The sequence below is a fragment of the Ceratotherium simum genome, chromosome 3 (assembly GCF_057802395.1).
Source record: "Ceratotherium simum simum isolate JZ-2026a chromosome 3, ASM5780239v1, whole genome shotgun sequence".
Taxonomy (NCBI): Eukaryota; Metazoa; Chordata; class Mammalia; order Perissodactyla; family Rhinocerotidae; genus Ceratotherium; species Ceratotherium simum.
Window position 1 is genome coordinate 85,095,845 of NC_141902.1, and position 14,644 is coordinate 85,110,488.

Sequence of the window (14,644 nt, forward strand, 5' to 3'; positions counted from 1 at the left end):
AAAGTAGCATTCCCCGAAGGACATAAAACAGCTACACATTTTAAACGCAATTAAAACCATTGCTGACGTTATTTAGAGTTAAACTGCTGGCAAAGAAAATACTAAATGACCAAAAGTCATGTTTGTGACGTTAAAAAGAAAAAACAACATATTGAAATGGGGGAAACAGATTCAGAAGAAATGATTTGTAAGGATGTGGTTAAAACTATTTATATACCGGGTTCTATTTGTTTTACAGCTAGTGGTGCACGGACAGCCTGAAAGGTTATCTTTGACAAGGTTTTAGCTATTATTTTCTTCCAGTGAAATGGTATTTCTTGAGAAAAAAAGGTCTTTGGAACAAAATAACAATAAATCCTGATTTAGATACATAAACCTGCCATTGATATCACATAATATCAGTGTTCTTTCTCACTCGATACAGGCGTTTTAAAGATAAATGGTAAAACTGAACTGGAAATCCATCTGGCCGGCTGCCTGCTCTAATGAATAACCCCACTTTGGCTCGTGCAATGTAAGCAGAAAGTTCTCTCCCGGCCCCTTTCGTCTGTCATGAATCTACGAGACAGCCGACATAATATCTGGGCGACAACGGTGCGCTAACAGTGCAGTGACTTCCATTTTCTTTGCTTTCTATTGATTTTCACTTAATAACTGGCGAAATACTAAACGTCCGCCCTGAGTACCTAATAAATCCTGCCTGAGCTTTTTATTGAGGAGAATTTAATAAAAACAACCATTGCGGCTAAGGGATTTTTCTTCTGGACAGAACATAGGGGTAGGGAACAGTGGGGTTGGGGCAAGAGGAAGCCATTTGATTTTTTTTTTTTTTATTTCCACGGGACTTTCTCCCCTTTGGAAACGCAGTGTCATGTCAAGGATGCCTGTGTGTTTGAACCGGGTTCCTTCGAGAAGCAGCTGTAAGTGCTACATGCAGGCTACCTGGTGAACGTGAGGAAAGGAGGATGCAAAGTCTTGGCAAAACCCAACTTTCTGGTCCTCCCGTGTCCTGATACCTGATTTCAAGTTTGGCTAAGAACTTCCTCATTGTTAGCAGTGGCTGTCAAAAACCTACAGGAATATGCACTTTACTATACTATTTAATCACTATTTTGGATTTGAAACTAGAAACGCAAGCATGACATGCCTGGTGGAGTCTTCATACACCTGTAATAGAATTCTAGATATTACAAGAAGTGGTAAACATCTGAGGGGAGAGGGCACACACACGTTATTCCATTTAATGCTAATTTGAGGCTTACAAATTCACTTTTGGGCTGTCATACAGCTTCATTTATGGCTTTTTAAAACCCAAAGAAAATTGGAAAGCATGGGCTTTGCACCTCTCACCATTTTCCTCTGCATAAACCTCTAGAACAATTTCCATTGTTGATGCTTAAGAAAACCTCTTTAATCTGCTTCCTGGTCTTCTAGAAGCATTTCACAGCTTATGGCTCCCTCCACCCTCCTCATGTTCATTGATCTTGAGGCTATTTTCAAATTACTGGGCTTAGTGAGCAAGTATTTTCAAAAATTTCCTGCTGTATATACACTCATTCCATTCCATTCTCAATAAAATTTCTAAGAATCCACATATTTAGAAAAGGGGAAAATAGAAATCTTCCGTTCAAGTGAAGCGTTTTTTTTTTTTACAAAGTCGGCGGGTCTCGAGTTTGGGTATCAATGTTATATAAAGCACAGTCACTCCAGCAAAGCTACATAGGACTCAATTACTCATCAACAGCTCCAGCTTTTCCTTCAGAATATGGGGACAGAAGCAGAATGACATAGTGCAGGCTCCTTGTCAAAGGACCGTTATTGAAATCTTGGCTTTCCCTCCTCTGAGGTTTGGTCACTTTGTCTCTGAAGTGGGTATACTATTGCCCAACAAGCACGGTTGACAGCACCTTGGCAAAAATCAATAAATGTAGGGGTGCTCAGCAAATGATGTGATTTATTTCACTGAGGAACCTCAATAATGAATAGTGGTTAATCAATCGGGTTAGGGTTTGAAATTGGCCCAATTCCAGAATTCATCCTTTTTTCTCCACAGTTTACAGCTGTCTGACTTAACTCTTTTGTGCCTCAGTTTCCTCATTTCTAAAATGGAGCTAATATCAAAGTTTTTGAAACTATGAAAGGAATTAATACATATTAAGTGCTTAAAAGAGTTCCTGAGGTAAACTGTGCACTTTGGGTGATAATGATGTGTCAGTGTAGGTTCATCAATTGTAAAAAATGTGCCACTCTGGTGGGGGATGTTGATAATGGGCAAGATTGCGCATGTGTGGGAGCAGGAGGTATATGGGACATCTCTGTACCTTCCCCTCAATTTTGCTGTGAACCTAAAACAGCTCTAAAAAAATAAAGTCTCTTAAAAGAGAGAAAGAAAGAACAACAACAAAAAACAAGATGTCCTGCACATAGAAACATTTAAGAATGTTTGCCTTTATTACTTACAAATATTGCTCAAGAAAACTGAATCAAGTGTGAATCTTTACAAAGGAGAGCCTGATCATTGCTCTGATGATGAGATTTTCACTTAATTTAGATATTGATGCCTTTTTGTTAATACCAGTTTTTCTTTTTGGGTATTGTATGCTTTCTTGTCTAGTTCTTACTAAAAGTAAAGAGGATTTAGTAAAACCTTTAACATTTTTCTTTTTCTGATCATTTTGTTTTGCTACCTTTTCTGAGGAGGTTTTTGTTTTCAGGTTCTTGTGAAACCTAGTCTATTCTCTCTGCAGAATGTTTTGGTTCCATCTAATCTGATAGGCTAACAACACAGAAAATTCAGCAAGGCACAGAGAACATCCCCGAGTGAGATTTGGGGAAGGATATTTTAGACTTGAAACTTGCCAGTTTTTGCTCCGTGTAAACCCCTCTAATCGGTTCCCATAAAGGTGTATTGCTATTCAGATAATGTCTTCCACTGCTCAACAAAAGGTTGTTGTACTGAGCTGTGATTGTGACAAATGATTTACTATTAGGAACATTCTGTAATTATTGTTCGGTGGGACCGCAGACCGATACATCATTAACATGATAGACGGCCTTTTATATCAGCAAAAATAACTAAATTAATAAAAATGGCTTCATTCCAAACCCTGTCAGAAAGCCAATACTCAGAACAATCAAGTAGCAGTGATACCTGAGAAAGCCATAGTTTATATTCCCCAACAAATCATGTTTTATGCATAAGTAATAAAATATTTGTATATATAATCTCTATAATATGGATCTATGTAACAACAGATTTTTATAGATATAAGCTCTAAATAAAAATATAGGATGTTTAAATATTTTCTCCCAAATGATTTAGATTTAAATTTATGCTTTTATGCAATGTGATTGTGATTTTAGAACCTTAGAATCTGCCTCTGATGTCTTTTCTTTCAATTCTCAAGCATTAAACATTTTGATGGGGATCCTACAGACTGAAATGTCTTTCCCTGGTCTTCCTTCCTTCCCTTCTTCCTTGTTTCTCTCCTTTCTTTTCATCAACAAACTCCTAATTTATCCTTCACCTCATATTTCTTACTTTTTTACACAGAATTTAACAGTTAGACATTTTATAATGAAAGCAGTTTTCTTACACCAAAATGTCTCAAAGCCTCCAGCAATACTTTATTCAAAACTGTCTCACTCACACCTGGTTTAGGCCTTCTGAAAGAATTGACATGTAGGTCATGATATTTGTAAAGGAAATGAACACAGCAACGTTTGATGAGATTAACTGGTTGTTGAAAATGTTGGCCTCTGATAATCTTGCAATTTCTATTGTGCAGAGGCTAACATAGATGGAGATCTCCAGGAACTTTGCCTAAGTTCCTACAGTTTTCTCATCAGCGCTGTGAGGTAGCTATTGCGACTGCCACCTTACAGAGAAGGAAACTGAAGTTTAGGATGGTCCAGAACTTGCCTAAACTCCATTTCCGCTTGATGTTCCCACCACACACACTTTGGGTTTATATCAAAACCATGACACACAGAAGTAATCACTGAAGAACAGGGCTAGCTCTGTTTTGCCACCTCGAACAAATGTTTCTCCATAGAAATAAAACCTACCACTGCATCTTTCAATATGTTTGCTCATATTGGTCTGATTTTTACATTCAAAAAAGAAATTATTAACCATGATATTCAGTATGATTAAGTAAACAAAAAAAGAGTTTCTTTAAAAATCTAGATTATCTAGTAAATAATATAATACCTTAAAATATATTATGTGCTTTTCCAGTATGTTTTTAAATGTAAATACCCTTCGACTTGCATTGGACAAGCATTGGATAATTAAGACATCTGCCTCACCTCTCAAGCTTTATTCACTGTCTATGAAGTGTTTATATATGTAGAAGAATCCAATAGTTCAGCAAATAGAGTGCAGGAGATATTTAAATTGAAGATTTGGACTAAGGAACCAAAAGGAAAGAAAAGAAAATATTCCTAAAAATTAAATGAATATAACTCATTGCACTTTATGTTTGAATGACTATATATGTAGGACATTATTTCCGAGTTAAAGGTGTAAATAAGTTACTTGGACCTCCATCTGCTGGCTGGCAGTATTGCTCAGAAACCTTCAACAGAAACAAAATGCCTTGCTTCTTTATTTTCATGAGATCTTAACATGTTGAGGTAAATGCATAGAGCATAAATGTAATGTTTAAAATTTGAACCCAGAAGATATAATTAGTCAGACTATTTTCTTGGACTTAACTTTGCTAAAATTGAACGTACACTTGGTTTTCAAACATATTTGTTGTCCTATTGTCTAAAGCACTGAATCATACTACCATAGTCCTCAGTGGTTTAGAGGAAAGAGGCCTGTTTCTGGATACTCTCTTGGAATAGACTTAGACGAAACAAAACATGGGCTATAGGCATTTATATAAAAACCTTTAAGATATATCTGAGTAGAAAGCACAATTATGTTACTAAGCTTTTGCACTTTACTGAGGACAGTAAATTTCAATAAAAAGTTACCATTATAATACTGAGGATCTGCATGGATATCTAGGACTAGACTCTCCTAAGAAATTAAGGAAGGGATAAAATAGAACTCAACTGTTTATTTTTCTAGTTTTTTCTTCCTTTCTTGCTTTCTGTCTTGCAACGTATTCGGTCCACAGTCCTGTGTCCAAAACTCTTGGGGTAAGATGCATTTTATAATTCAGAACTGTTAGTATTTTGGAAGGTGACGTGACACATATACCCATTTATTATCCACCATCACCAGTGGGATCTGGAGTGACATACATTAATATGTCTTGCAACAACACATATGAACACTAAAGCTAAGTGGGATGAATAAAGACTATACATACCCTACATCAGTTTGGGTCACGTTTTGTTACATACGAGTTCAAGTCAGTTCAGGTTGGCTGCCATAAAGATCTTACCCCCCACCCCAAAATAAATAAATGTTGATCCTAGTGACTCTTAGATTAAAGAATTGCAAACAAGGGATTGTGGATCTATACAAAGCGTCTCTGAGCATTTTGTTAATTTAAATACAATCTTAACTCACTTTTGCACATTTTTTTTAAGATTTTATTTCTTTAGAGCAGTTTTAGGTTCATAGCAAAATTGAGTGGAAGGTACAGAGATTTTCCATCTGCCCTCTAGGCCTCACACATGCACAGCCTCCCTTATTATTAAAATCCCCACCAGAGTGCTACATTTGTCACAATCGATGAAACTACATTGACACATCATTATCACCCAAAGTCCATAGTTTATGTTAGGGTTCACATGAGTGTTCCTTGTTATTATACGTTTGTCCTTTTGTATATTTTTAGGGAGCTTTTCCATTCTTGATAGTAGCTTTAAAAAAATAGAAGTCCCCATTTAGTAGATGCTGAATAAAATATACTTATTCATTGAGTAATTGATATTGCAATATCATAGACTCTTTAGAAATATGCTCTTGTTACTTCAATCTTCTACAGAAGTTCTGAATGATCTAGTTCTCCAACTCCTGTTAACTCTACCCACTGCCAAAACTATTTTCACAAGTGTTTGTGCCTTACTGGAAAAGGTGCAAACATAGTCTATAATTGCCTACGGACAAGATATTTTATTAAATAAAGACATGGTTTTAAAAGCAAGATTTCTATCTAAAAAGATTTGGGAAAATCTTGTTATGGTAGCTCAGTTCTTCAAATTCTTATGGTATGAGTAAAAGCAGTCTCAGAGGCTGGTTGTAATGGGAAATGTGGTCCAGAATTGTAGCTCAAAGATACTTAGATGATATGAGAAATCCTCTTAATTCTGAAAGCAAAGAAAGTAAGAAAGTAATCCAGTCAAATATTGAGCAAGGTGAGGGGAGGCGTGTAGGTAAAGGACCCAGAGCGACCTTCTCTGGGCAGACAGGGAGAGAATCATGCAATTGTTTTTATGGCTAAAGCTTGATTGAGACCTATTTTAAACCTAGTCTTTTCTACTTTGGCCTTCTCTTAAAGGAAGAAAAATGCCCTTGAAAAGAAGTCTTAAAAGTATGATTCACGGACTTGGGAAGAATTACCGGATGCAGACGGCCTCGAGTGGTGCCTCCCCCCGGAGGAGTTCACATTTCCTTCCTCTTAATCTGAGTGAACCATTAAAAAGTTAGTCAGTTCCCTGGAGGCCCTTCCCAAGGAATCTCCTAAAAGGAAATACCCCGCGCTGGAAAGGTAATTTACCTAGATAGGATTTAAGAAGCCAGCTTCCAGTTCAGAGATAACCAATGACTTCATATGGGCTGGTGTATTGTGCCTTTTAAGGATTCTCTCTGAAGTTAGTTAACAAATCAAGGAGGTACGTAGAACCGAAAAACCACACAACTACTCTGGCACACTTTATGTTTTCTTATAAGCAATTAAATCTCAAACAGGATAGTTTCACAGCTGTTGGAGTATTAAACTGTAAATATACAGTAAATTGATTATTCCTGAAAATAGACTCATATGCAAGCCATAAACATTTTGTTTTCTATGCTGAGAATGTTTTTAATTATTTTATCTGGTGGGAAAACTCTTTTGTTGGGGATAGGGAGGTGGGAGGGGAGCAGAAGTCTGTGCTCTGGACCTTAGGGAGTGCTGTGGTAACTCAGGGTCTGAGGCCTTCAGGAAGCCGGACTCAAGAGCTGATTCCCTTTTATGGCAAAATAACTCTTATGAATTTGCCTTTTTAGAGTCCACTGGAAAATGGAGCACGGTTACAGAAAACTGCAGCTGTGGATATCTGTAAGGCAGCTTGGTTTCCCATCTCTGGCAATTCCCTCTCCCCCGCCCGACCCCCAAGTAGTGTCTTACCGAGTTTTAGAGTAAATGATAGAACAGGAAAGAGTGAGGGAGGACTTTTGGATCCTATCAATTCCTAGTAACAAACTCATTTATTTTCTAATGTTTTATAGGCAATAGATAAGAAGTTGACCACTGCATGACATTTATCAAGAATTTTTGCATTTCCTAGTTCCAGGCTCATATTAGAAGGAATTTTACTGATGGTCCTGAGAACTGTCACAGTTTTGTTGCTCAAATAGTATCAGGACAAGCATTTAACATTTGCACACTCTTTCAGCTGATTACTTAAAAGTTCTCTCCTAGCAGAAAATGGAGAGGAACTGTAAACACAGAGAAATGTGGAGAAAGGAAAATGCTGGGGCGGCCCCACGTAAAGAAGGCTCTATGTGCTGAAACCCAGAGACAAATTGAGAGACTGGACTGGGCAAAAGAGGGAAGGACATTCTCATCTTTTACTTAAATGTTCTGAAACTGGAAGGACTAGATTCTCAAATGCTGGTAGATTAAAACAACAGCAGCAGCAAGCATTCTATATCAAGGAACTTTGTGTTTTTTAGCTACACGGCAAGGATTTGATACAATATTACAAACTAAAGTCAAGCAAGAAAGAAGTTTTGGGAATATTTGGATCTGTATATCTTTAATAAATATAAACTCTTAAGCATGTGTAACGAAAGGCAAATCATGGGAATATGTATGTTTCCATTTATCATATAGTCAAATTTAAATTATCTGATTATAGGGCAAAATTGAGAGTGAGATTTTAAATCTGCCCTTGTAGTGCTTAATTTGCCATTAAAAATAGTAAAACTATTCACATTTGATAAGCATGTGTGCCATTATTTCTTCTGCTATGAAGTATGAAAAAGAGCTAAGAAAAACTCCCCTCCATTTTTTTTTTCTTTTCATAAAACTCAATCCACAGGCCTGCATATTACATTCACATTTTTCTCGTGTGCTTCCTTCTGTATGTTTTGGCCGCACTGGTGGAATTTTCTATGATAAGAGGACCACCAATCCAGTGTGCATGGTGTGGGGTTGGCTCAGTTGAGTGGGCCCCCCTGGGCCTCCAAGGAAGTGGGCCAGGAATTCACAAGGCTTGATTACTGCCAGGGCTTTTTCTGCTTTGAAATTAAGTTTGCTCTTCCTGGTAAATCAACGCCTGGACATTGGAGGTTTAACACCAACTCAGTGATTGAGCAAAACTCTGTCAAGAAGAAACCCCAGCAATGCCTACGTGACATTTCTCTAAGCTTGCTTAAAAGCGAAATGAGGAGTCGTCTAGGGGCACAGGGGGTTATTTTGTGAGCTCCTATTAGGGCTTGGAAAATTTTAAACCAACTTCCACAGGGGAATATGTGAACGCAAGTAAGAGTGTCTTCATTCATAAGGGACAAACATTTTGTGTTTAAAGCTTTTCATTTTGTGTTCATAACGTATCTGCCCACCATGCATATTTTCTTTAAAAAAAGAAGCATTAGAAATAAAAGTATCAGGATGCTTCCAGCTTTGGTTTCTTTATTTGCTGCCTATGATCCAATCTAATTTAGTAAATATTTATGGACCACATAGGCCATTTAAGTGACTGGGCTATGTGTTGGTGATATGAGGATAAAGAAAATAATATTAGAGTTTGGTCAAATGGTTCTAATGGTTAGTAACCAATTTTCTATTCTCTTAATATGTTTTTATCAGCATTTTCTTCTTGATAGGTTTGGTTTTATTACTGTGACTCATTTTTATCTCTCTTTGTATCCACACCCTTTGATATCTGACTTGGTCATGTGACTAAAGGAGAAGAGTATATTTACTTGTCTTGGACTTAGGGTTACTCACAAGACTTGCTGTGGCCAATAGAATTAGGTGGAAATGATAGCAGGCCCCAAGAGGCTTTGCAAGTTCCCGTTTTCTTTCTTGTGCTTCTGCCGTGGCCTTGAGGACCACATGCCTAGACAGCACTGCTGGTCCCAAGAGGAGAATAGAGTCACTCCAGCTGAGCCATCCCAGCTAAGCTCAGCTTTGATCAACTAAGCCCCAGCTGACCTACAGATGCACGAGGGATAATAAGCCATAGCTGTCTAAAGCCATTGCATTTTTTTTTGGCGAGGAAGATCAGCCCTGAGCTAACATCCATGCCAATCCTCCTCTTTTTGCCGAGGAAGACTGGCCATGAGCTAACATCTGTGCCATCTTCCTCCACTTTATGTGGGATGCCACCACAGCATGGCCAGAGAAGCGGTGCGTCAGTGCACGCCCAGGATCCAAACCCGGGCCGCCAGCAGCAGAGTGCGCGCACTTAACCGCTAAGCCACGGGGCCGGTCCAAAAGCCATTGCATTTTGTAGTGGTTTGTTGCACAGCAATAGTAACCTGGTACAGTAAGATTCATTTGTTCATTCACTTATTCATCCTCAAACATCAGTTGGACACCTAAGCCCCAATTTCTGTGGCAGACACCTGAGATACAAAGTGCAAACTTCCAGGGGAAAGAGATGAATGGAGCAGTAAATGAAACAGATGTGCAGAGTACTGAGATAAAGCTGTGCCTTGGCTGCTATGGTGAATCCTCAATAAGGTGCTACAAAAGACATCCTAGAAAAAGGAGAATAATGTAAAAAAAAATTAAAGAATAAGTAGGGATTAGGAAGGCACTCAGGTTGGATTTTGAAGGGGAGAGGTATGGGAAGGCGTTCTAGGTAGGAAAAGCACACAGCATTAGCAAATATCCCAGTGCTGAGAAAGAGCCTGGTACTTTGAGGCAGAGCAAGGAATCTTCCAGAGGCAGGAAACATGCATCGTATTTTCTTAAACTCCACATGGTACTTAACATAGTGCAGTCAGGTATGGGCTCAAGAGTGGCATCACAATAGTATTGGTCACTGTCTTGAGTGGAAACTAGACATAATGTTTAAGGAAAGTCACCTTAAAATTGCCCAGCTCTCTATCTAAATTGAGACCTGACTTCTTGAGAACGTCAGACTAAGGCAGGAAGCCTTTTGATTATTTGTGGTGTTTTTCTCTTCACTTCCTGCTTTAATCTTATAGCACAGGGACCAAAGTATTCTAAGGGGAACTACTTCCTTGGTATTTTTGGCATGTTTCTTACCAGGAAACTGGTGGAAGTGTCAGGGGTACCCTTTTTAAGAGATTTCCACTTAAACCAAGGGGGGTTGCATCCCCTTCCTAACCATTCAAGGCTTTAGCCATTTGTGGTTTGCACATGTTCACTATCATGAAGTCTTGTTGAGAAGAAGTCAGGAAGTCCTTAAAGGCACCACAACCATGTTTTCTTAGCTTCCAAGTTTTAACTCTGTCATTTATATGAAACAGACATTTAAGTAGAGAGATCTGGAACATTAGTATGTTCCAATTGGAAAGATTGGAGGTCTGAGGTCATAGGACCCAGTCCTCCCCATTTACCAAGTTGGAACCAAACTTAGGGACCTAAAAAAAGCAACTGGTTCAAGTTCTCATTAATTAAGGACGAAAATGGAACTGCACCCCTCGGTTCCCAGGCTAGGGTGCTTAGCATCACACCCCATTGCATTCTTGACTTTTTATACTGCTCTTGTTGTCTAGAACAGTAAACCTGATCGGTAGACAAAACTTATAAAGAGAGAAACACAATGTTTCTAGTATCTTAAAACAACAAAGAACAAGTCAAAAGAGAAAATGGTATCCAAGATTTTAAACAGAACTGAAGGCACGTGTTTGACAGGTGTGCTGAATATTTGACAATGGTAAAACTGTTACTAAACTTGAGCCCTGGGTGTATGAAGTGGGGAAACGGACAAGAAAGGAAGAGGAGGAAAGAAGACGCTACATCTTTAAATTGAATTGAATGTTCTGTGACTTTAAATGAAAGCTCTTCTGTTGTTGGGCAAATAAATTTAAACCACTTAACATGGCAGAGAAGGTCAGGCAAGCTTATTATAGTGATCATAGCGTTACAGCTATTGCGATTGACCGCTGCTCTCTCGAATCACCAATAATCAGAGACCGCAAGCTGTGTTTGCAGAGAAAGGTCATCATTCATTTTTTTCAAAGCATTAATATCTTTTGTTTGTTTGGCTCAACATGAAACAGCAATCGATAGAGGTAATTCACAGAGCAATTAGCCCCTCATCTGTCAAATGGCATCTGGGTGTATTTAACAAAAAGACCTTTGGAAAGGTTTAAAAAGGAAGAAAGTGCCTGGACGATCAACAATTTATATTTTCTACATGACATGTTGTGTATGTATCTGTGAAAAGGGAGGCCTTGGGACTAAGAAAATATACATGAAGCATGCTATAAATCTACGCTTCAGTGTTATGATGTCGCAGTGTAGAGATAGACCAAAAAGAGCTCAGATTACATTCTCGCCTGGTTCCCGTGAAGACAGCAAGTGGCTTTCTGGGTCTTTGTATCATGGACGAACACAGCCTTAGTACGTAGATTTCTCAGAAAAGAAGACCTCAAGGAAAAACTTGTTGCAGGTATGGAAAGTGTAACAAATTGGAGAGAGTCAAACATCAGGAGCAAATGTCCCCTTTGGCATCAGAGTCTACAACTTTTGTGCTGGGCTAGACTGTTCCTGAGACCGGCCACAGCCATGCTGTATGACCCGTTCGTGGAGACAGCTCCCTCCCAGCTCAACATCGGCCACACTGCTCTTGGCATTTGCCTTGTCTCCACACCTAGTTTGCCTATATTCAAATAAGAAATGAAAAAGTGAAATGCAAAATTAACTTAAAAGACTTCAGTATTTTAAAAAATGAATTCCGTTCTGGTTCTATTTTTCTTTACTGAGTTTCAAATGTGTGTACTCTGGGATTAATGCAGTAAGTATCAAAGAGGTAGGCTTTTTCAAAAACTCAGCTCAGGGGCTTGTCTACACGTTTACACAAATGCTGTTACTCTCAGCAGGACCAGATGTATTTGGGGAATGTGGTATTTTCTTTTCAATTCTCTGGCTCTTCCTTCTCATTTTTTCTTGACTTCTCTCCCCTCTGCCCCCCTTTTATATTTTAGTCTTCACCCAGACCATAAGATCATGGCCAAAAAGAAGTCATGAGATAGAAAAGAAATTTACAAAAGTTTTGCTTGTTCTGTAACTTGAGAAAACGTGTTTTTTGGTTTTGAACTTAATTTTATTCTTAATATCCAAACATTCTAACAGGTTGCCTATCCATCTCCAAGGCTTTTTCAAGATAATTGTGAACATCTGATCTGGAAATTATGTTATACAGTTAAGTGAAAAAGCAAGAGACTACACTGAACTTGGAGTATAATCACCACTGTGAAAAAAACATCACAGCAAAACACTGAAAGGAAGCAATCTTTAAATAATGTCTTTGGGTGGAGGGATTATGGAGGTTATTTTTGTGTCATTTGACATTTCTGTATTTTCAAACTTTTCTGTAATAAACATACTACTTTTTTAATTGGAAAAACTAAAATATTACTTAAATTTAATGCAGTCACGCAAACAAGGCAATCATGTCTTTGCAAAGTCACTATATTTCATACTGACCTCAGATAACCAGAATTTTACTTTTTGTAAATACTGTCAAACACTCTTAGAGAATTTGTTTCATGGCTGGAACTAAAATCAGTTCTTAGAGCCTCATGAAATTGTACAGAACATGTAAAATTCTAATCTGACTGTAAGATTGAAATTGAGGGCAGTGGGATAGCAGGAAGTAGCTCCTGGAAAATCTAGATTTCTGAAATAATGAAATCCTGTTATAAGAGAATTTCATTGTCAAATATTTGAGTTCATCTTATTTTTTCTGAATGTAGGATTTAATCCTGGAAGCATTTTAGCACAGTATTCCCCTCCTCCTACCCCAACTTTTTGTTATTTTTTTCTGTTTTATGTGAGCTGTGTTGGAAGTTTCCAAACATTCGAAAAATACATGGCTTCCAGTTACTAAAGCAAACATCACAGTCAGGAGTTGCCTAGAGTCTATTTTGCTTTCGTGAAAATACTATAATATACTTCAACAATAATCCAAATCACCCACCTTCCAAATGGTTATTCACAAGTAGGGGTCATCATTTCCTTGTTAGACTGTCTTAGGGGTGGGTTTGGCCTCCACGGGCTTTGCACATTCTTCTGATTTGTAAATCAAACCTGAGTTAGAAAGATGGACTGCCACCTCCTCCGGGCTCTGCTTAGTGTCACAGGGGTACAGTTCATCAGACAAACACCTCATAAGCATCAGTTCTGGCTGCCTTCCAGGGAAAACCATGTCATGCCATTGAATAACACTTAGGACCCAATCTTTCATCCTCCTCCTCCATAACTAAATAAATTGGGTAAAGGTCTTGCCCTGTCTCAAGATAACAAGAAGTTTAAAGAATTTACTAGTGTTTCATGTTGGAGACACTAAACTTTAAAGAAGTGAACAAAAACAAGATGGTGGCTTTCCTGAAGTTCAAAGACAGCTCTGATAGCAAATGAATACTGACAATCCTTTTCGTTTTTCTGATGGGCAAAAATAATACTGCTAAAAACAGGGAGGGGATTCGGATTGAGGACTGAAAGAAAATGAGCATAGACTTTTTCTAACGTTACCCTATTCAGAACCTAATCATCTAGAATAGGAGTCAGCAAACTTTTTCTGTAAAAGACCAGATAGTAAATAGTTTATGCTTTGTGCGCTCTGCCATCTCTTCAGCAGCTACTCAACTCTGCTGTTGCAGTGTGAAACAGCCATGGAAATATGTAAACAAATGAATATTGACCATGTTCCAATAAAACTTTATTATGGACACTGAAATATGAATTTCATAAAATTTTCATGTGTCACAAAATATCATTCTTCTTTAGATTTTTTTTCAACCATTTACAAACGTAATAACCATTCTTGGCTCATGGGTGATACAAAAGCAGCCATTGGGCTGAATTTGGCCCTTGGGTCATAGTTTGCCTACCTCTGCTCTGGAGTTCAGAAGTTCTAGTCCAAGATTGTGAATCAGGTCTTATGGAATGACAAGCCCTTCTTGGCTGTCTCAGTTTAGTGATATTTAACTATGATTTCATATGAATAAAGGTATTTTTCTTTAACTTGAATCTTTTATTTCAAAAAAGGCTCATTAAACTTTTTAAATTCATTGAATTTAGGAGACAATCTTAATGATGTGTGACTCAGGCATTGGGTGAGGGGAATATGCCCAACCAGACCAAATTAAACTGCATAAAATCATGTCTTTCTATATTAAAAATAGATTTTTTTTCAGGTAAAAATCCAAAATAATCTAAAAGCCAATATCAATCAGGCAATGACTATATAAATAATTATTAAATAATTTTGAAAACTCTTTGGTGACAAAGGAAAATGTAAGTGGAAATAAATCCAAGTGCAAAACTCT